This window comes from Haliotis rubra, unplaced genomic scaffold (assembly GCF_003918875.1).
Source record: "Haliotis rubra isolate DU_JTF1 unplaced genomic scaffold, ASM391887v1 Scf11, whole genome shotgun sequence".
NCBI classification, from domain to species: Eukaryota; Metazoa; Mollusca; class Gastropoda; order Lepetellida; family Haliotidae; genus Haliotis; species Haliotis rubra.
The window spans coordinates 1584202-1607800 of NW_025765003.1; the positions used below are offsets into that span (position 1 = coordinate 1584202).

Sequence of the window (23599 nt, forward strand, 5' to 3'; positions counted from 1 at the left end):
TCTGTGTCGTGTATTATTGTTAAATAATCTTTTGTGCAAGACTAAACATTTACCTCACTGAAACTGATGCTCACCCTAACCCTACCCTCAATGCTAAACCACCCAAACCCTACCCATCACCTTAAAATGGTCGACAACACACAAGACCACTCCCTACCTCACACCTGAATATTTACCCACCCTATACAACCTCAACATCATCCCTAAAACACTCGAACACACCACAAGCGGGGTAGCCTAGTGCATAAAGCATTCGCTCGTCCGGGTTTGATTTAAAATATGGGCACAATATGTGAAGCCCATTTCTGGTGTTCCCCACCATATTGCTGGAATATTGCTAAAAGCAGCGTAAATCCATACTCACTCACTCACTGCCCTAGCGAAAAACCCTACCTGACCCCTTCATCACCATCATCCTCAACTGACCCCTTCATCGCCATCTTCCTCAACTGACCCCTTCATCGCCATCATCCTCAACTGACCCCTTCATCACCATCATCCTCAACTGACCCCTCAGCCATCCTCCTCAACTGACCCCTTCTCATCATCCTCAACCCTTCATCGCCATCATCCTCAACTGACCCCTTCATCGCCATCATCCTCAACTGACCCCTTCATCACCATCATCCTCAACTGACCCCTTCATCACCATCATCCTCAACTGACCCCTTCATCACCATCATCCTCAACTGATCCCCTTCATCACCTTCATCCTCAACTGACCCCTTCATCACCATCATCCTCAACTGATCCCTTCATCACAATCCTCCTCAACTGATCCCTTCATCCTCAACTGACCCCTCAATAACTACTACCCACAACAAAAACCTACCACCACCACCACCCCTACTCCACTCACACAATCCAGCATGCGATATATCACAATCCTAGTGACCCTACTTCCCTACAGCCCATTAAGGGTTAAAGCTGCTAGAATTCTGTGTAATCTAACCATGTACGGCTTTAAGATTAGTTGCTATAAACTTCCAAATTCATTAACATCAACAGATTGGATGGGCGAAGACATAATGGGGGATATTTTCACTGACCTTAAAGTCAAAGATCAGGGGAAATAGAGTCCATTAACCCCCATCATTGTGTGAAATATCACACAATCACAGCCAGGTTCATGTAAAATATCTTGGAGAAGTGTCAATCACAGGGACAATGACTGACTGATGAAAATATGCCCATCAGTTATCTTTTGAACTCATGTCAGTATGGTGAAAATTGGAAATCTTGGGATGTGCATTTAATGAAGCCTGTCATATACATGAAACAAACAATGGAAAATCATACCACATTTTTACTTCATTCATATGACAACAACAGGTTGAAAAGACAACTGAAATAACTGAATATTATCTATTAATCTTTGACAGGGGTGGAAATAGCTAGTGTACTCCATCACAGTGGCACATGTAAAATCACTTGCCCTGATCATTTTTCCATTATACTGGCCGTTTTCTTGTTGATTTTTTAAATAAACAACATTATTATCATTGGAAAGTCAACTGGACACCGGTACAGCGTGATATACAAATTTGCTTGCCCGACAGAAAAAAACACTGGACTTGGATGTCGGGCAATGGGTTATTTCCACCTCTGTTTGAGTTATTGAATTATTGAGTCAGTAATACTAACCATCATCATACCTAACATCGTCACTATCATCATCATCATCATCATCATCATGTCAATAATACTATCATCATCGCTATCACCATCTCTAACATCACCATCATCATCGTTGTCAATCATCAATCACATCGTCAATCCTGTTATCACCATTATGATAACAAGAGAAGAGACATCTAGTAATAACAGTCATTATCATCATCAGCAGCATCATTATCTCCCTAACTACAGTTGTCATCACCATCCAACGCAATAAAAGCAAATTTTATCTGCAAACTCAACTTAATTACATTAACCTTTTCAACTTTTCCACACGGAAAGCAAATATTATCTGCAAATTCCACATACCAGTAATTAAATAAACCTTTCCTACTTTTTCACAAGGAAAAAACCACATGTTTAAGAAACTAATAAAGATTTCCGCCTACTTACCACCGACCAGCAAGTGCGACCATATTACAACACTGCCCCCTAGTGTCAACCGGATCGGCTCAAAATACTCAGCAAGTCAAGCCCAGACAGACAAAACAAGCTTTCCATGTTTGTAATATGTGAGGTTTAGGATCATGTCAAAGGGGACAGGAAAAAATACTGTTTGTCTTCCCACTTATAATAAATAAAGACCAACTAACCACACATCTCTAGCGACAAAACCACGTAGACACACTGTCATCCCCGTTATAAATATTCTTCTGGAACATGAAGTAATTTGGAAATTATTAATAATCATTGTTGGCTAATTTATGACATGTGTTTATTTCTCTGAAGGGGACACGTCCTGTATGGTGAGGATAGCAATATAAATATTTGGCAGGGTATGAGGGATATAATCTCCTGATAAGAAATATATTTCCCTTCCAGGCCTGAAAGTATTGTATCAAATAATGTGCATTAATCAGATCTTAACATTCTGATAAGAAGGTAAAATAAAGCTACCTCTAACTGTTCTGAAATGTCACCAAAAGAATCGCACCAGCAATATTGTCACAATAAGCAATGAAAGAATGGCCAAACACTCCACTGCATGAATGGTACAGTGAAAACTATGAAATATTTAAAACTTTCTAAAACAAACCAAAACAATCATTCCCCAGTTGTAAAACATCAGATCCACTATGTATCTAATATTACCTGAATTTCAGATTTCAATGCACAAAATTACCTGAAAACTACACTGTTTCCAAGGAAAATCATTCAATGCTACACAGCATGTTCTCACAATTCTCCTTATCAACAACACGTCTTTACAAGCATTCAAACTTTAAGAACATCATACTAACAAAATCATATCTTATTTCAACTTGATGGAAATACCTGTCCCACGTCCTCGGTCAAACATTCCTTTGCATTTAATACCTTCACAGAAACTAGAGCCCCTTCAAACTTTACTTACGAATTTAACAGGCACAACTAAATCTGATACTTACAGCTAAACCCTTTGTACATCTGCATTACATAAAAATACTCCGCTAATATTTGAATAAAAACTCTATAGACACACAATTCTTTCATCCCGAAATATGTAAATACCCTTCAGGTGGTGTTGGGAGACTGGGTGGTGAATTGGAGCTAAAGCCCGTCTGTTCATATTGTGTGTTTACAAATCAGTTGTGTGGAACACTTTCTCTGTAGATTCTGTGGGTGGGTCACATACTGGACATGGCCTCCTCATGTATGTAAGTAAAGCCTGACCTACTGCTGTAAACATCCTAAAAGCTCTAAGAAGAAATACAGAAATTACCTTTACACCTGCAAAGTAATGTTATTTATTACCTATGATCGCGAAAATATCAGGGTTCATATTTTTCATACGATGCCCTAGGGCAAAATATCACTTTGTCATGGTGATGTGACGTCATGAACAATGTTATGACGTCACGTTTCTTCTGAGACATTGCGTTCTACATGCAGTGACGGGGGTTAGCCAGCCTATGTTTGAAAGTAGGTTTGGGTTATAATTTTCCTCAATTTGAAGACTTCGGTAATAAACAGAATATTATATTTGTGCCCATATCATACTATGTTTATGACACTCATGCCTAGATATCGGTATATCCCTCACTCTCGCTCAGGAAATACCAACATTTAGGCACTCATGTCGCAAACATGGTATGACATGGGCACTCATATAATATCCTCTATATGTCCATGTGTGACTGTAGTAGTCCTATTTCCCAAATGAACTTGTGTGTAAATACATATGTATTGTATTACACATATCTTTTTTGAATTGTAGATATATAGCTGATACATATATGAAAACAAATATTCCTCATAATTACATCAGATAAAATGACATAAAGGGACAAGTTGTTATCCCACAAATAGTAAGTTTTTGTAATGCAGATATATTGCTGATCTAATTGAAATTTTTTTACCTGACAATTACTTTCAGGAATATTTTCAATGTATAGATGAATTAATGAATTTAATGTTACAGAGAATGTTCTAAGACAAAGTGGTAGAAATGAAGTCTGGTCATGACTTCACCAATTTGTTACAATAACAAATCTAATGTTATCTAATAACATTGGCATGTCATACAGTAAAATATACCAAACCAAAGAATCTTATTTCAGGTTGTCTGGTTCAGACTCAATCATATACAGACTGCCGTCATATACTGTAATATTGCTAAGTGTGGCGTTAAACAACAAAAAACAAACAAAATTATTCCACCTTCAGCTGACCATACAAAGCACCATACAAGAGCAGTTTTACAACAAACAGCACTTACAGGAATGAAAGTTTGTGATACATACATTGGTTCAAGGTGGTTGCAAGGGAGCACCTGATGGTTGAAATGGACGTGAGAGGAACAATGTGTGAGATCGTGACATGTAGGCAGGGACCATTCATTACATGACATGAACCGGACACACACATTAGGGAACAGCTGAGATTGAAATGTGGGCCTGCTAGCAGGGATTGACAGGGACCATCTCAAAATCTATGAAAGCTTTCTTAGGTCTATTTATAAGTTTTTCTATTCATCCAGGCGAGGACGGGCTTAGTCATCTATAATGTCACGCAGGGTTGAAAGTAGTCTGTCTCACAGTCCCTGAACCACATTATTTTCCCTACTGCCAAGCCCTCTCTGCAGTGATAAAGCCCTAAATAAAGCAAGTCTAGATTTCCTCAGGTTCTGAATCTCTGGTCTCCCTAGGGCTCCTTTTCAATATAAATGGGCTTGTTTGTTACTATCAAAATTATATATATTCAGAGACTAAGCCTTAGTCTAGGTTGAGAGCCTTGGGAGTGACAGGATCCTTTGGTTGTTGGTAAGGCTCCCCGATTCTTCACCATTATTAATGTTGTGACCATGATAATCCAATCAAGCACTAAAAGCTTGTGCCAACCCATACGACACAGATTAACAGGGACAAAATTGTATAGAAAGCATATCCCTTTCATAATTAGTTACAAATCTTTGTTTCCAGCTTCGCATTTCACATATGTCTCTCAACTTAAGTGGAGAAAATGTGTTTAGTTTGTTTGTTTGCTGTTTAACACCATCCACAGCAATATTCCAGCTATATATTTATGTCTGCAAATAATCGAATCTGGACCAGACAATCCAGTGATCAACAGCATGGGCATTGATCTATACAATCAGGATATGATGACATGTGTCAACCAATTCAGCGAGCCTGACCACCCGATCCCGTTAGTCGCCTCTTACGACAAGCATGGGTTACTGGAGACCAATTCTTACCTGGATCTTCAAGGGTACAAAACTCTGATGAAAGAAGCAGAAGGCTACTATTGGCTTGAAAACTACTAATGGCAATTAAACCACGAAACAAACTGAAACAACCAGATGATATTTCATCTGTCCTTCACTTAATTCAGTTAAGTTTCCCTTTGCCACTTTTATGACATGGAAAGGCCAAGATACTACTCCACTAGTTACCGAAATCACACATATCCTTTACACATCTGCTAAACCCAAGACGCAAAAGAGTTACTAATACCACAAAAAAAAGTCCGGAAACATTGTCTCCTGTGTATAAACAATAGAGAAAAATTCCATAAAAGTATGCCCCATCCTCTGTCACCATGAATCAAAAGCAAGCAGTTATATGATCGGCAGAGTAAATATACACCTTCCTATGCACAAACACTCCGTCAAACTTTCTGTGCAACTTGTCTGTACACAAGACGGGATACAGACCCTTCGTTGAAATAAATACCTGGATTTAATTAGAGGGCTGCAGAATTCACTTGAAGGAGCTGCAGCCTCGAAGGGCTGATGTTCTGTAGATCGAGTTTAATAGGCTGCATTATGTGGAAGCTCATCCCAGAGTTTATTGATTGTCTTGTCAGCAGTTTTAGTTTGACGGTGTTAGGGACAGAAATAGAACCTTAATATCTGCGAATGTCTGTGTTATATTTAGAAAATGGATCTAGAAATTGGTATGAATGAAGTTTGAAGCTGTTGGGTAGTCTTCAGACAAATAGGATTGCTGCACGCAAAACTAATTCAGGACAAAGATTGTTTCATTTACATTTTATAAAGTGTAAATGTTCTCTTACGAAGAACAGCAAGATCATGCAAAACAATTTCAAATCTAATAAATTCAATTTTATCATGTTTATATTTTTTCTCCCTGTACCTCCTGAACAAAATTTAAATATTTAGTCAAACATAATCTTGTTTGTTTGTTTGTTTTGTTTGTTGTTCAGTGCTGCACTCAGCTCAATATGGCAGCAGCTTGAAAATAATTAAGTCTGGACCAGAAAAAAATGTGACTAGTATTATGAATAAAAGTGATTGAGTGAGTTTAGTTTTACATTGCTTTATCAATATTCCAGCAATATCACGGTGGAGGACACCAGAAATGGGCTTCACACATTGTATGCATGTGGGGTATCGAACCAGGATCTTTGGCGTGACAAGCGAACACTTTAACCACTAGGCTACCCCACCGGCCCGCATGAATAACATTCATGCATCTCTGTACTGGGACAGGCGATGAACCAAGACACCTTGCATGACACCTTATGAACCAAGACACCCAGCATGTCACTCTATAAACCAAGACACCCAAAATGACACCCCAAATGGCACCATATGTACCAAAACACCCATCTTGACACCCTTTGAACCAAGACACCCAAAATGACACCCTATGAACCAAGACACCCAAAATGACACCCTATTGACAAGACACCAGAAATGACATCCTATGAACCAAAACACCCAACATGACACCCTCTGAACCAAGACACCCAGCATGTCACCCCATGAACAGACACTCAGCATGACACCCTATGAACAAAGACACCCAGCACAACACCCTATGAAACAAGACACCCAGCATGACACCCTATGAAACAAGACATCCAGTCGAACTATGAACCAAGACACCCAGCATGACACCCTATGAACTAAGACACCCAGTCAGACAACCTATGAACCAATACATCCAGCATGACACATTATGAAACAAGACACCCAATCTAACCCTATGAACCAAGACACCCAGCATGACACCCAATGAATCAAGACACCCAGCATGACACCCTATCCATTATGTTCCTCTTAGGTTGCTGGGGACCATTTCTAACCAACCATCCCCACACAGCTGTGTTGCTTTAAGACAAGAGCACCTGCTCAATATCCAATAAATTTGCATCTTACAACTAATCTCCTATAAACTGCTCCGGACACAAGGAGCAAAGGGCAAAGCTTTTATATCATGCTATAAAAGCCATCCTGGAGGTTAAGCCTCACAGCCTGACATGGGCTCAGATAGATGCAGGATTAATCAGCATGCAATGCAAGGCGAATACAAGCTTACAATATCAGAAAATCCATATGTCTTCCCAAGGGAGATAACTCTCTGAACCAAAGCATGAGTTTGATGTGTGATGAATTTGAGAAGATTATATATTTGGTAAAACATTGTCAATATTTGGAAATTTGTAAAACATATATTTGATATTTGATGAAAAACCCATATCAACAAAACATTGTTAGTGTTAATAATAATGGTATCCAAGAGTTATCTCCCTTTCAAAAGACATTTCACACACCATGCAGTATTCAGTGAGGTAGTGGTGATTATTGCTGCATCAGCATTCTTGCAGCTATTCACAGCAAGGTATGTTGAAAGTCCCAGATATGTCCAAGGCTAATAACAGTGATGTGAAAACACCATGCATTTATAATTTGTCAAGATTTGACTTTCGTATACAGAAATACAGTACACAATCCACTGGCCTTGTGTCCAGCATGAGTGAGGCATCATGCAGCTTTGGCAATATGCCAGCATTTTTACAGAAAGAGTAAATGTAACTTAAATAAAACTTGAAACTTCTGCCATGTTTTACACATTGAAACATATGGGTCCACTCAAACTAAAAAGAACTGAAATGTGAAAAACACAGAATAAGAATGGCAGTGTGTTTTTATATTTTCCTGACCATCAAAACATATGTGCTTCACCATTAAAAAGTAGAACATAAAAAAACAAACTTAAAATACCATATTTAATACCTGTTGTAATTGTATCTTAAAAACTATGAAACAAAACAAGTAATGAAAACTTCCTGTTCATCGAACCCCTACCTATTTTCTCCCTAACAACATCTGGCACAAATTAAACAAAATGTTTCAAATTGGAACATTTTCATTTACATAATTTCAACCTCAACAAAAAGTCTCTGAAAAGAAACTGAACTCAGTTTTTCAGTATGTGAAAGTGCTTTGACCACTTGGCTGCCCAGTACCCATCACCCTGTGACAAGAAGTAAAAGGTTCCAATACTCACGCTTCTGAGGGGCGGCCGTGACCTTATAAAATCCAGTATTACCGCATGAGCATCATTCTTCACTTTAGGGGGAATGTTACCATTGACCTGAGGTGGGTGGACAGACAGACAGACATGTCAGAGAGCATGGCAGCATGGCAACAGGGTCAAGGCATGACAGACATGGGTAAATCACATGACAGATCAACTCACAACTTAACAACTGTAAAATGTTTTAAAGACGGAAACAAAAACCAGATATAAAAAAAAGAAATAGAAACAATATGTTCATTACAAAACTGCACTTCTCAATTTTTGATAGGGCTATCACAATTCATTGATAAAACGTTAAATTGATGATTATAATTCAGCCATTAGCCCAGAAAGGCTTCCTTAGCTGTCCAAAAAAGACCTCTGTGGCTTTATTGCCAAATATAACCCTTTAGACATAAAATAATTATTTCAAATGGTACTCTTATAAAACGTTAAATTGATGATTTATAATTCAGCCATTATGGCCCAGAAAGGCTTCACTCTCTCTTTCAAAATAAGACCACCATGGCTTTTTCTTACTTTCATTGCCAAATATATCCCTTTAGACATAAAATAATTATTTCAAATGGTACTCTGGGGTCTGAGCTCTTCAATAAGAACAACGGCAGAATTGGATGCCTTGCATTAGCTTTGATCAAGCAGGATAATCATGATGGCTGGTTTTACATCAAAATGCCACCAACTTAGCTAGACTTTCTAGGTTTAAAAGAAGCCTTCAGAATCGATCTAGCCAAGAACAGAGTATGCACTATTGTCTGGAGTTGAGTCCTGTCAAAATGGATTTATCCAGGAGAATGATGAGGGGTTATTTTTGGTCGTAATGGTCTCAAAACTGAACTGCATTCACAAAGATCGTGATCATTGATTTCCATGCAAACAATTAATGGGTGTAACAACCATCTGAAAAGGTGCAAATAATTTAAGTTCAAAAGTAAAATAAGAAAGAGGTAGATTGATGCAAAACAAAGAAAAGTTTCTTAAAGTTGAATTAATGAATTAGTTGATGAGAACTTGCAAGAACCTTTCTCATGCAGTAAACAGGAAGACACGTCACTCAGTGAGAACTATGGAACTTAAAAACTTAACACATGATTAAATCAATCTTGCAAAATAAAAATAAAGAGGAACAGACAACAGGATGGGAAATTACACATGAAACTGAATGTAAAAACCACAAATTATTTATATTTTAGAATGATTCTGTTAATTTGCAATTTAAAAGAATTTTTCTTAAATATAATTGAATGAACAATGCTCATTGTTTTGATTTCCATAACATTGTGTTTATTCAAGCCTCTACTCACCGATATTTTGTTGAGATTGTATCGCCGAGATCGGATGTCTTCCAAAAGAATCTCAAAAGGCGTGAGCTCGAACTCATCCTGTGGTAACACAACATGTTCCACTTTCTTTAACCGAACTCCATTACGGAGCTGTCGCATGATCTGCACCCACAGACGAGCCTGGAACACAATGAAGGGGATATGTCAAGAGTGAACCAATCAACAGAATGTGTAGCAATGTCATACAATTGTGCAAAGAGGAATAGTAACCATATGCTTCAAGTTGAATTGAAAGCCCCTTGTATCAATGGTGAATAGTGTCCTAGAAGTACCGCTCCCTGTGTCATGGATTCCTGGGTATCTAGCTATGGTGTCATGGTGTCATATGTATCTAGCTATTTGTGGCATATGTGTCTAGCTATTGGTGTCATGGTGTCATACGTGTCTAGCTATTGGTGTCATGGTGTCATATGTGTGCCTAGCTATTGGTGTCATATGTATCTAGCTATTGGTGGCATGGTGTCATGTGTCTAGCTATTGGTGGCATGGTGTCACGTGTGTCTAGCTATTGGTGGCATGGTGTTATATGTATCTAGCTATTGGTGGCATGGTGTCATATGTGTCTAGCTATTGGTGTCATGGTGTCATGTGTCTAGCTATTGGTGGCATGGTGTCATGTGTGCCTAGCTATTTGTGGCATGGTGTCATATGTGTCTAGCTATTGGTGGCATTGTGTCATGTGTGTCTAGCTATTGGTGGCATGGTGTCATGTGTGTCTAGCTATTGGTGGCATGGTGGCATATGTGCCTAGATATTGGTGGCTGGTGTCATATGTGTCTAGCTATTGGTGGCATGGTGGCATATGTGTCTAGCTATTGGTGGCATATGTGCCTAGCTATTGGTGGCATATGTGCCTAGCTATTGGTGGCATTGTGTCATATGTGTCTAGCTATTGGTGGCCTGGTGTCATATGTGCCTAGCTATTGGTGGCATATGTGCCTAGCTATTGGTGGCATTGTGTCAGATGTGTCTAGCTATTGGTGGCATGGTGTCATATGTGCCTAGCTATTGATCGCATATGTGTCTAGCTATTGGTGGCATGGTGGCATATGTGTCTAGCTATTGGTGGCATATGTGCCTAGATATTGGTGGCTGGTGTCATATGTGTCTAGCTATTGGTGGCATGGTGGCATATGTGTCTAGCTATTGGTGGCATGGTGTCATATGTGCCTAGCTATTGGTGGCATGGTGTCATATGTGTCTAGCTATTGGTGGCATGGTGTCATGTGTGCCTAGCTATTGGTGGCATTGTGTCATGTGCCTAGCTATTGGTGGCATTGTGTCTAGCTATTGGTGGCATGGTGTCATGTGTGCCCAGCTATTGGTTGCATAGTGTCATATGTGCCTAGCTATCGGTGGCATGGTGTCATAGGTAATAAGCTATGAATGGTATGGTGTAGCCTTGCTCCAAGGCTGTACTGAATGCTGAGACCATGGATGTATAGTAATTCTATCCTTCGAAGAGGCAAGTCTAGATAAGCGGACAGTACCCCAGTCTGTTATTTATTAGTTTTAGAAATTAACATTTAAACTATTAATTTTTACCTTAGATACTTGTGCAAGTCTAGGTATGGTACTGAAGGTAGTTATTTCCTTGAAACCCAGGTGTATTGATGGCATGGCGTCAAAAGTGTTTCACTTTCGTTTTCATTGCTGTCTCAGATTTTTAAGAGTTGTTAATAGGTGTCTGCCCAATGATATTATTGTGTCTTGTGTATTGAGTTATCGATGATATGCTGTCCTGTGTATAGCTACATGTAGCACTGACACATAGGTGTCTAATGACTGGTGTCACGTTTCATACACACTTATCTACTTGGTGGCATTGTGTCTTGGTGTTAGGTGTCTTACTGTTTGGTGAATGAATGAGTTTGGTTTTACGCCGCTTTTAGCAATATTCCAGCAATATCACGGCGGGGGGCACTAGAAATGGGCTTCACACACTGTACGCATGTGGGGAATACAACCCAGGTCTTCGGCGTGACGAGAGGATGCTTTAACCACTAGGCTACCCCACCGCCTCTTACAGTTTGGTAACATGGTGTCCTGCGTATATAGCTATTGACAATATCGTGTTTTTAGGAATTTAAGCCATTCCAATCTTAGTGTCAATAACAGGTGGTATGGTTTTGGGGTGTCTAACTATTGTTACATGTCCAGGTGTCTAGCTAGATGTAGCATGGTGTCGATAAGGTCAAGAAAGGTATTGAAGCAGGGTTTCCCATTGCTGAAGACACGGTGTCAAAGTTGGAATCTCCTCACTGACATGTTGGATTACAGGAGTGAAACTATTAACCTCACATTGAAATAATGTATTGATTCTGCAAGGAAGTAATGAACCAGTCAGCAATAGCCTCCCTGAGGGGCTGATGAGGCATTGGATCATAATGGTGACCATGACAACAGACAACAGCACTCACCCAATCAGATCTCTGCAGTTCGTCAACAGTGTCAACATCAGGGGCCCCCTTCTTCTTCGCAAGGTTCTGTAAACAGGATATTCATTACTACATGTAACACAACAAAATGTTTCAAATGTCTTTCAAAGTGTTTCAAATGTCTTCATAAAATTAATATTTCAATCACATGCCAGAAGTGAGTATGTAATCATGGGGTGGGAAGTTTTGGGTTGTGTAGGGTGGGGTTGGGATGAGTGTTCTAGAAAACTGTTTTGTAGGGTAGGGTCAATTAGGTTTTGTCGGGTGGGGTGGGTTAGGGTGCAGTAGAGTGGAGGCAGGGCACGTCAGAGCGCAGTAGGACAGAACAGTGCAGATTAGCCTCGACAGAAGTGAGGGAAGAAGTGGGGTTATTGCAATGAGTGGGCTTAGATAAGGTAGAGAGGGATAGTGAGCTTACAAAATTAGGGGGAGAGGTGTTTAAGGTCAATATTGGTACAGTTGGTTTTTTCACAAATAACACAAAATCTGCTTTCTGTGCTAAAAACTTTTGAGTCTACTAGCTTGAACTTGGCTCTGCATCATTTATTTGCACTTTTTGGTGCTATCATATACATTTTTAAAAGCTGAGCTTACTAGACTGAACACAATGTTACTAGACTTGGTCTTCAGACTGATACCGCTTCCAATTGTAAACAACTGCAGAACATAAGGAATGTGAACTCTGATGTGACATGAAACGTGTGAAACCAGCAGTCTTTGTCTTTTCGCAGAGATCTGTTTAAATTCTGCACTCATCACTTCTGTTTCACTCACATAAAAAAGTCTTGACACAAATAATATCCGCAAGACATATCATTGACAAGTTCTGTTTGAATAACAAGGAAATTCAACTCGAACACACGAGGTTGATTTCCTAAACAAATGAAGAGACAATTTCAGTCATCTCTTCGGAGCCAAATTAATAACAAATATTCAACAACAAGTTAATGTCTGTAAACATAATCGTACTCAGCGGCCAAACAATCACACTGCCTGAACCCTTGCGTTACGACAAACTTCGACGAATAATTCCCCAAGTGGAAACACATATATCTCCGCCTTGCTTCAAGTTTATAAGCAGGGATTAACAGACTTCAGAAACAATGCAGCCCGTTCAAGCAATGTTTCATCAATTGTCACATCACTACGCGAGTTAAGGTTTGTGTAAGCTCCATCAGCAGCCAAGAGAATGTCTCCTCCAAGTTGAGAAGAGTGCCAACATTGCGGTAATGGCCTAAATGTTTCAAAGTGTCTCAGAGGACGTTTTTTCACGTACACTAACACAGCATGTGTTGGATGAGAGGTAAATGATTTGAGGAAGAATTTTAACTGTTTCAGATGACTACAGGAGTCCTAGCATCAATGTCTCTCCTGGCACAAGGAAATTTGATAGTGCTCAGGAAATTTGTTATGTTGTAATTTTTCCATGAATTCTTTTCAACTAATTTCAGTCATGTAGATTATGTAATAAATAAATTAAGTATACATAAACTTGAAATAAAATGCACAGAAAATTATTTTTTATATTTATTTCTATCTATTTAAAAAATAACATTTAGCAAGAGGGTTTAATTTTGTAAAATCTGGATCCTCATAAAAGATTATGAGACAGTATACTGTGCATACACTCAGACTTAAAGAATAGTGCTACTACAAGTACGCAAACAATGGCTTCTGGTCCATATAGAAGATTTTATTCAAGCTTCAGAGACCTACCGGTAAGTTTTTACAGTATTTGATTTAAGTCCATACAGGATACAATGCTTTGAGCCGTCAGATAAATAGAGAATACTACACTCGGTCTCATTACATACGAATTATACGAAATGAGTGTCCTTCCTATGGTATCTGACCGAGCCAAACGAATTATACGAAACGAGTGTCCTTCCTATGGTACGCTTTCGCTCAGTCAGATAACATAGGAAGGTCACGAGTTTCGTATAATTCGTATGTAATGAGACCGAGTGTGGTATTTTATTTATTACCCACGTCTTACATGCATTAAATTGACAAAATAGCGTATTTTTGTTAATATTTTGGTTTCAAACCGAAACCGGTTTCATAAAGAGGTTGCGGAAGAGGAAGAATGAATGAATTCACATGTTTGTTATGAATGAAAAAATAGTTATGTCAGAATGTGACCTAATTGAGAGGTCATCGGTTATCCAATCAAATCGTTAGAATCTCAGGTCAAGTCATTAAGACACAGGTCAACGCGATACGACACTCGTGTGACGTACGAGATTAGTATGCAACTACCCATACGGTGACCACGTGGGTAATAAATATTTATACTACTGAAACACAACAGTACATAGCTTTTCTCCTTAACATTTAAAGCCAAAACATACAATTGTTTTCATCTAATTATAAATTTTATAAGTGGTCTCAGTTAAACTGGGGCGGTGGGGTAGCTTTGTGGTTTAAGCATTCGCTCCTTATGCCAAAGGCCAGGGTTTGTTTCCGCACATGGGTACATTGTGTGAAGCCCATTTCTGGTGTCCCCCACCGTGATATTGCTGGAATATTGCTAAAAGTGGCGTAAGACCCAACTCACACACTCTGGGGCCTTTGAAATTTATTTTGACCTTTGTGGTTTAGTGGGTGGAGTGTCTGCCCACAGTGTGGTAGGTCTGTGGTTTGATTCCCATCCACATATTTCCTAAAGACATCAAAGTCTATTAAAATATGATTTCCTTTTTGAAGAGAAACAAATTAATCTGCCTGAAAACTCCAATAAAAACTAAATAATATAAATAATGTACGTTTCTATAAATAACACAGATAAACAGGTCAAATAATTACAAGATAAGGTAATGTTTTACAGAAAATACAAGAAGTACAAGTAACATTTTACTGAGCAGTCCCAGGAAATATATTATGTCTCATATAAATATTTCTAAAAAAAATGTGACATTTCAGCCTAGTCCCTAAATTTCATCAATTTTATTGAAAGCTAGCTTCAAAACAACACATTTTCTATAAGAATTGTGTTGTTTGACATGTACGTCTCCCACAGAAGCTACAAATCACAGACAAAGTAGACAGAACATTGTTTTCTTTGAATATTCTGGGCAGCATGGTGAACTGAGAACATCTAAAATACTTTCTGGCCTGAAATAATCCCTAGAAACAAATAATCACATTTTGAACTCCCTAGAAGTTGTGTTTAGCTTAGTTTTGACACGAGAGTGGATACGTTTACAATGAAGCCAGTGAGACATTTGCTTATTGAGATGTTTCTTTGAAGAAACGTTCCACAAGTAAAGCTAACTACCGGTAGTCCACAAGACAAATCTTGCTGATCCGAACCAGACTTGTCACAAGGGTTGGTTGGTTGGTTGGTTAGTTTGTTGTTTAACGCCACACTCAACTATATTCCAGCTATATGGTGGTGGTCTGTAAATAATCCAGTCTGGACCAGACAATCCAGTGATCAACATCATCAGCATTGTTCTACGTAATTGGGAACCGATGACATGTGTCAACCAAGTCGGCGAGCCTGACCACCCAATCCCCATAGTCACCTCTTACGACAAGCATGGGTTACTGAAGACCAATTCTAACCCAAGTCTTCACGGGTCTTGTCACCAGGAAGATTCCATTTCTGACCAATACAGCACCAGTTAGTTTCTGTTTCATATGAGAGCTTGTCGGCATATTTGATTTCTTATTGCAACACAGTATTTGTACATGTTTAAAGAAAATGGATTGTTAAAAGAAATTCATGATTTCCTAAAACAAGGAACATGCACTTTGAGGAATTTCAAGGTTGGTTGTTTTAATCAATGAAATACATTTGAAACATCTTCAGCAGTTTGACTGCAGGGATTTATCTATGATTCGATAATAAGTGCCTTTGGTTGGCAAGCTGGAAAAAACATCAGGATGCTGTCCAAAATTGGATTTCTTTTTTCAGTTTCACAAATTGTCAGAAATTGAGAAATGTTTAATATATCAAAATACATGAACTATATTTGCTGCAGGCTTAGGTCCAAATATCAACTTCTGAGCAGGTCCAGAAAAATCCTGGCATTCTGTGAGTTTAAGAGTAAACAGGAATAACATTGTCTGCTTTCTTCGTCACAACATCTGTCCTGACAGTTAGCCTTGTATATCCCTGGATCTACATTCAACTTGAACTCTTAAGCTTGAAACATGTTTGTGCTGGGACTGTATGTCACCAATAACTTTCTTATTGTTTGAAAACATTTTGGCTTGAGTAAAACATACATTGATCAACACAGTCAATGTGTATCAAATCTACATGAAGCATTCATATAATCCTTCACATTCCATCAAATATCTCCCATAATGGAATTTAAAATTTAAAATGACACAAATACATTTTCGTGAAATTAACACAGAATATCTGTTTATAGGTATATATTCAAGCATGAACAACAAACCTACACACTTGAAAACAATTCAAAGGGGCAACAAAATGTGAAAATTGATTTCTTAATAATTCTTTGTCACTTTCTCGTAGCATATGAAATATGGAAATAATACCGTATTAAAATGACAATACCTTCTGATCTGATGATATTTTATCTAGGAATGTGATGAGCTCTTGGGCCTCTGTCACCACTGCACGACAGACAGCCTTGTAATGATGGTGTGGGTCTTGCCAGGAAGATAAGTGACGAATGCAACACTGAAACAAACAAAATACACATTTAGAGACTTTCTAAAGTATCGATATTCTCTCTTACCTATTATAGATAACAGACAAGGATTCAAGCTTACATTGTATGTTCCAAAACAAATAGGTATTCTGAAACTAACTATAAGTTGTTTCACTAGAGTTATCTCCCCTGGTCCATTCAATCACAGTATTTAGCATTAAAGTATTAATTTTGTGCTTATAATATTATTCTCTTTTAGAGAAAAGTCTTTCAAGATTGTTATGTTTAGTCACAAATATGTCTGCAAAGTGACATTAGCCTTGTTTCCCCTGTAATTGGTTTGAATGTATGTTCATATCTACTTGTGAAAAATTGTGAGGTGTCTTGCTTATAAAAGGAATGAATCTCTCTGACATATCCTGAAATACATCTAAGAATAAACTGAAACCTGGCAGGGTTTGTTTGTTTTTTTTTTAACGCTGTACTCAGCAATATTCAAGTTATAAGGTTGGTCTGTAATAATCGAATCTGGACCAGACAATCCAGTGATCAACAGTATGAGCATCGATCATTGCAACTGGGATATGATGACATGTGTCAACCAAGTCAGAGAGCAAGACCACCCGATCTCCTTATATGCCTCTTATGAGGCATGGATGGCTGAAGACCAATTCAAACCCGATCTACACTGGTTCCAAAACTGGCAGTGAATAAGGACCTTCATTTTTGCATGCTGAATAATCAGTTAGGGTACACATCTCATTTTTCATAACAAAGATTCATCAGTCAAAAAAACATATTTTCAAACTTTACACAGTTCATCATTCTGGTCAATTTCCCTTGGTTTAAATAAACAATCTTCACATGACCAGGTCAATTAAAGACACCATCAATGATGACCGCTTCAATTTGAAGATGTTCACAATCTTGACATGCCATTGAAATAATTTTCCCTGCTACAAATATCCCACAATGGCGAGTAAATGCAATCTTTACTGTCAAACATTGTGAGCAAACATGGGTCATAACGGCTGAGTGGTTACGGTTGACAAACATAGGCCCACATCTGTACCCACAGAGACGAGACGGAAGAGTTACTTGCAAAACAGTTGACACGTCAACAACCTCACCCTCAACTACCATGCAGTGGAAAACAATATTAATCATGTTACCTAGATAAAGGTAACATTAAATTCTGCCATTCTTAAAAGAACAAGTTCTATTGAACATGTAATTATCCTAAAAGGTGATTTTAAGACTGTCACTGTTACTTTCAAATTCTTTCAAATTGGTATTTTTTCTCATAAGTCTAATGGATGCCTGTCAAAAGTTAGAAATATTTCTCACAAACATTATTCTTTTGATGCATTAAGTTGACAAAGTTTCAAAAGATTTATTGTCAGATTGAAATAGCTGCTGCCAATATTATATAGACTTATCCCCATATGGGAGATCCAGATAAAATTTAGACAAATCTGGCTTAAAAATTACAATAAATCATTTTTTCAAAAGCTCCAATTGACAGTGCCTGTCCATACAAGACTGACAGCTGTTGATGCAATACGACTTTGTTTAATCAATGCGTTTTCGTTGGAAGGTCATACACCTGTCAACACTGTGATGGTTGAGTGAGTATGGTGTTTGTGGGGTATGATTTTCTACCTTGAACAGCATTTCATTTATTTCCATTCTTGCCACCTCAATATGGAAGGAAGTCTTCTCCAAGATTTCACCTCAGCCAACCCAAGTTTCGTTCAAACTTGGCCATTTATTTTTGTACCCTCTAATGCCTGTTTTCGATGACTGTTTGACGACAAACATGATCTGTTTGCTTGTTTGTTTGTTTTCAATGCTGCATTCAGCACTATTCCTGCAATATGATGACTGCCTCTAAAAAATCAAGACAAGACAATCCAGTGATTGATATCATCAGCAACAAACCGCACCGTCAAGGAATTATGCCATCACTGAGCCCAACCACCTGATCCATTTAGTTCTTTCTTTCTACCTTGCTAGATTCCTCAGTACCAGTTCTAATACAGAAGGGGCGGTGGGGTAGCCTAATCTTTAAAGCATTGGCTCATCATGCCAAAGACCCAGGTTCGAATCCCCACATGGGTACAATGTGTGAAGCCCATTTCTGGTGTCCCCCACCATGATGTTGCTGGAATATTGCTAAAAGCAGCATAAAACCAAACTCAGTCAGTCAGTCTAATACAGAATCCAGGAAACTGATTAACCAGCAGCTCTATACAGATAGCAAGGTATGAAACAAACTGGCATATCATCCACAGCATAAACAAGATAATCTGAATGACATGTCACTAAAATTTCAATATTTCCAAACAATTCATTTCAACACACATTTTAGATGATAAATACATTATCCATTGGCTCAAGACATCAACAGACCAACAAGTACAGAAACTTGATGGCAGTATGGCCTATATCATCCTATACACCTACTTATGCATTCCGTTATTTCAAAAAGGTATTTTATGCACAAACCTGGCAACATATTGCTGACCTATTTGATGCCAGCAAAATAAATATTGTCTGGATGGAAATAAACACACCTGAACATAACTAGCATAAATATATCCAAGTCCTGATGGAGATTGGGAGTACCGTTGTCACGGTAACTCATGCATACCCAACAAGTCAGGTGAGCCAATTACATAACATACCTGGCATAAAGTTAACAGTGGCAGGATGATGCCATGTGACACATGATTTGTTTCAATGTACTGCGTAGTTCACCAGTTACATGAAGCTCAGGGACCTGTACCACAAAGCAGTCTTAGTGCTACGATTATCGTAACTCCCATACTTTAACACAGAGTTGCGGTAATCATAGCACTACTATCACTTTGTGAAATGGGGCCAGGTAGTGCTACGATTAGCGTAACTCCCATACTTTAACACAGAGTTGCAGTTATCATAGCACTACGATCACTTTGTCAAATGGGATCAGGTGGCGTGAGTGAGTGAGTTTTAGTTTTACGCCGTTTTTAGCAATATCGCGGGGGGGGGAGAGAGACACCAAAACTGGGCTTCACACATTGTACCCATTTCGGGAATCTAACCCAGGTCTTCGGCATGAGATGAGCGAACACTTTAACCACTTGGCTACCCCACTGCCCCTTAGGCCTGCGGGAACTACAAGTCTTCAGCATCCTATGCACGTCATAAGGGGCAACTGTGGATTGGGTGGTCAGGTGACTTTGTTGATTGCATATGTTTTGATATATGCTTGTGATGTCAATCATTGTCATGACTCCATTATAAGTTGAATTTTGTGCTTCTTAATCAAAAGCTTGTTGTCAGCTCCATAACATCTGCATGGATTATTTGTTGATTATCTACAGCAGAGAGTCATTTTCAGAACCCAACCACTAGGTCTGGACGTGATGAGCACTTCAACCACTGGGCTACCCCACCTGCCATTTAACCTAATACTTGATCACTCATACACTAGTGAGTGAATTTGGTTTTATGCCGCTTTTAGCAATATTCCAGCAATATCAAGGTGGGGAACACCCGAAATGGGCTTCACACATTGTACCCATTTTGGGAATCAAACCAGGATCTTCAGCGTGATAAGCGAAAGCTTTAACCACTGGGTTACCCCACCGCCCGCTTATGAATAAACAGTCACACATCTCTGTACAGGGACAGGCGATGAACCAAGACACCCAGCTTGGCACCCTATGAACCACTAAATTATCATGTAACATTAAGCTTTGTAAATGAGCCAGCTTAATTTTTGTTTGTATTGCTTTTACTTTTCAGCTGAATGATTGCATCATAGAAACTAGTGGTTGATGTAACGAGCAACGCTCCTTCAGCAGACAATTGAACAAAGATACCAGCTGCCTACCCATCAATGTTGGTCATCGTTTAGAACCTTAAAAGATCACTGAGGACATCATCTATCCCAGAGAACTTTCCAGCAGAACGAGAACCACTGCAGTACACACTGCTTATCATTTACATATCTCAAAGCACTAATTAGTGTATATAATTACAGTGAGCACTTGCCTGCATCAGATTGCATCATAATTATGATGGTGAGTCAGATACAAAATGTCACATGGTGTTTGTACTCCACAAGAGTACAATTGTATTAGATAAAGTGAGTCAGTGAGTTTAGTTTTACGCCGCTTTAGGCCAGACCAATTTCATTTCTTGTTCTACAGATCCGCCGGTCATAATTTTTCAAGAATAAGACAAAAAATACAAATTAATTTTCTACGCTCAAAAAATAAAATCCTCATGTTTTTATTGGCAAAAATGTAAACTTACAACAAAAAATTATTGTTTTTTTGCCCCATATAAACTTCATAAATTGCCAAAAATGTAAGACTATTAGTACTTAAAAGGAAATTTATTTTGACTAGTGATTTTTTTTTTAACCCCCTCCTGCCTTTAGGTTTCCTGAGGTCAAAAATCTGTAAAACAAGAAATAAAATTGGTCTGGCCTTAGCAATATTCATTCAATATCACGGCGGGTGACACCAGAAATGGACTTGACACATTGTACCCATGTGGGGAATCGAACCCGGTGTGACAAGAGAACGCTCTAACCACCAGGCTACCCTACTCTGCGTATTTGTTAAAGGGCAGAGAAGCTGAGTGGTTTAAGTGTTTGTCATGTGTTTGATTCCCAAAAGGTACACTTAAACCACTGGGCTATGAAGCAAACCACTAAAATATTGGGTGCATGAAACCATCCCCTCTTTAATGCTGTTAGTGAATAAGAATTTGGTCATTTATACATTTCTGTTGCTGCAGTTGATATAATTTGTGTGTCCTGATACCAAGCAACATAATGAGGGCCTGTGATCTGGTTGATAGCACGTCTTCGACGGGCACACAGCAATTTAACAAATGATTTTTTTCCATTTCTCACATCTTTTCAAAAGATTATCATTGTAATCTAATTTAAATTCAGGTCACAACCTTGGAGATTCAGTGACATGTAGCGTGGGAAACATGGGAAAGGAGGAAGTAGAGAAAAGTATGAGAGGTTCGAAGTACAATCAATCTGAAGTGGTGTACAGTACTTTAACATCATAGTCCAGATTCTTGTACTTATGTAGCAATGTGAGTGAGTGAGTGAGTGAGTGAGTGAGTGAGTGAGTGAGTGAGTGAGTGAGTGAGTGAGTGAGTGAGTGAGTGAGTGAGTGAGGTACTTTAACATTGCATTCAGGATTGTTGCACTTATGTAGCAATGTGAGAGAATGAGTGTCAGTCACTGTTTTCTTGCCCAGGCTAAAGCCAGTTTTACGGTGCCAGCCCAAATGAGATGTGAGATAACATAACACCCCACCTGAAACACAGTATACTGACTGAGCCAACCAGTCCGAGTTTTATTCCCCTCAAAGCCCATTGCCAGGCTGGGCAACAACAAATACCATGTTTTGATGTCTTTAGGATTTATGGGAAATCAAACCATAGACCCTCCACACTGTGGTCAGACACTCCAACCACTAAACCACAGAGGTCAAAATAAATCTGGAAGGACAGCCACAGAGTGAGTGAGTTAAGATTTGTTGGAATATTCCAGCAATATCATGGTGGGGATACCAGAAATGCTCTTCACACTGTACCCATGTGGAGGAATCGAACCCAGGTCTTGGGCATGACAAGCAAACGCTTTACCCACCAGGCTGCCCCACGGGGGGGCCCCCAGCCCCAGAGTGAATGTAATGCTTGTGACCCTCTGTACCTACAGTTGACCCACGCCTGATCACAGCATTGAACTTGCCAAGCAAGCCACTGACCAATTAGAGAATGATGCATGGCTGTTCTCCACCATTCCACACTGACAAACTGCACGTAACAACTATGAAAAAGTTGGATTGTGACGCAATTGTTGATGTGTCTCATTCAAGATTGTTATCTGTGCAATTGTCGCACACATTTTCCCCAACACAATTTGGTTTTCGTTTTGGTTTTTCATTTTAAAAAATTTGCACTTCAATTTTGTAGATGACGTTATGGGTTAAATATCATTATAAATTACTATCATTTCCATGCCATCCACATCATTTGTTGTATCTGAGAGTAAAAAATGTTTGATATTAAGTCAGACCAAAATGTGTTTTCATGGAGAAATAATTTACAACAATGTTTTTAATTGAAAAAAGGGCTTCCTTTGATATTTCTCTGCTTTATTTTATCTTTACATGTATTTTTTAAATTCGCCAGAAAAATCAACAATAAAATGTTATTATGCTTTGCCTCACAATAAATTTCATTTATTGATGACAATTCCAAACTCATTATATAGTAAATATATTACCTTCTACATACATGTCATTCTAATTGTCATATCATCAATAACATGAGGAAAAGTACATGGGAAAAAAGCAATAAAATCAATCTGTGTGGTGGAGCATGACGAGTCTCACACCTGTGCCAGGTGAAACAGCTGATCCTATGGCCACACTGACAAGTCGATGTCACATTGCAACATGTCGATTTCAACCCCACCTTGTTCACAACCAATCTTTAACAGCTTCCTAGAACTTGACATGCATGTACATTTACAACTAACAGCAGTTACCTGATACCGGTTTATAATTCATCTCACCTTTCTGAACTTCCCAGGAAAGGTTGTGAGAAATGCAAATATATTTACCAGGTGTAAAAAACTTTATCAGATTCCCTTTCAACATGCCCTAATTTTGTACCTGACTGTATTCAGAATAATGTGAGGCATATCACCTCGTGGTTTG

At 38.7% G+C, this 23599-nt stretch overlaps 2 protein-coding genes across 4 annotated transcripts in view; both read right to left on the reverse strand.

The window, feature by feature from the left end:
• Positions 1-8499, reverse strand: part of LOC124284249 (protein spire-like) — a 37643-nt gene extending 29144 nt beyond the window's left edge. Inside the window, exon 1 of one of the 3 annotated variants that reach the window (XM_046720328.1) lies at positions 8415-8499. The gene's annotated coding sequence lies outside the window, so the exon portion shown is untranslated. Of the gene's footprint in view, positions 1-4400; positions 4423-8414 lie in introns of those variants that run through there. The other 2 variants (XM_046720351.1, XM_046720335.1) reach the window with 2 other exon arrangements.
• A 3705-nt stretch (positions 8500-12204) lies between these two features.
• The window catches only part of LOC124284298 (protein spire homolog 2-like), a 94411-nt gene continuing 83016 nt past the window's right edge, over positions 12205-23599 (reverse strand). Inside the window, exons 4-5 of the mRNA XM_046720374.1 lie at positions 16760-16888; positions 12205-12276 (exon numbers count right to left, since the gene is read on the reverse strand). The gene's annotated coding sequence lies outside the window, so the exon portion shown is untranslated. The remainder of the gene's footprint in view (positions 12277-16759; positions 16889-23599) is intronic.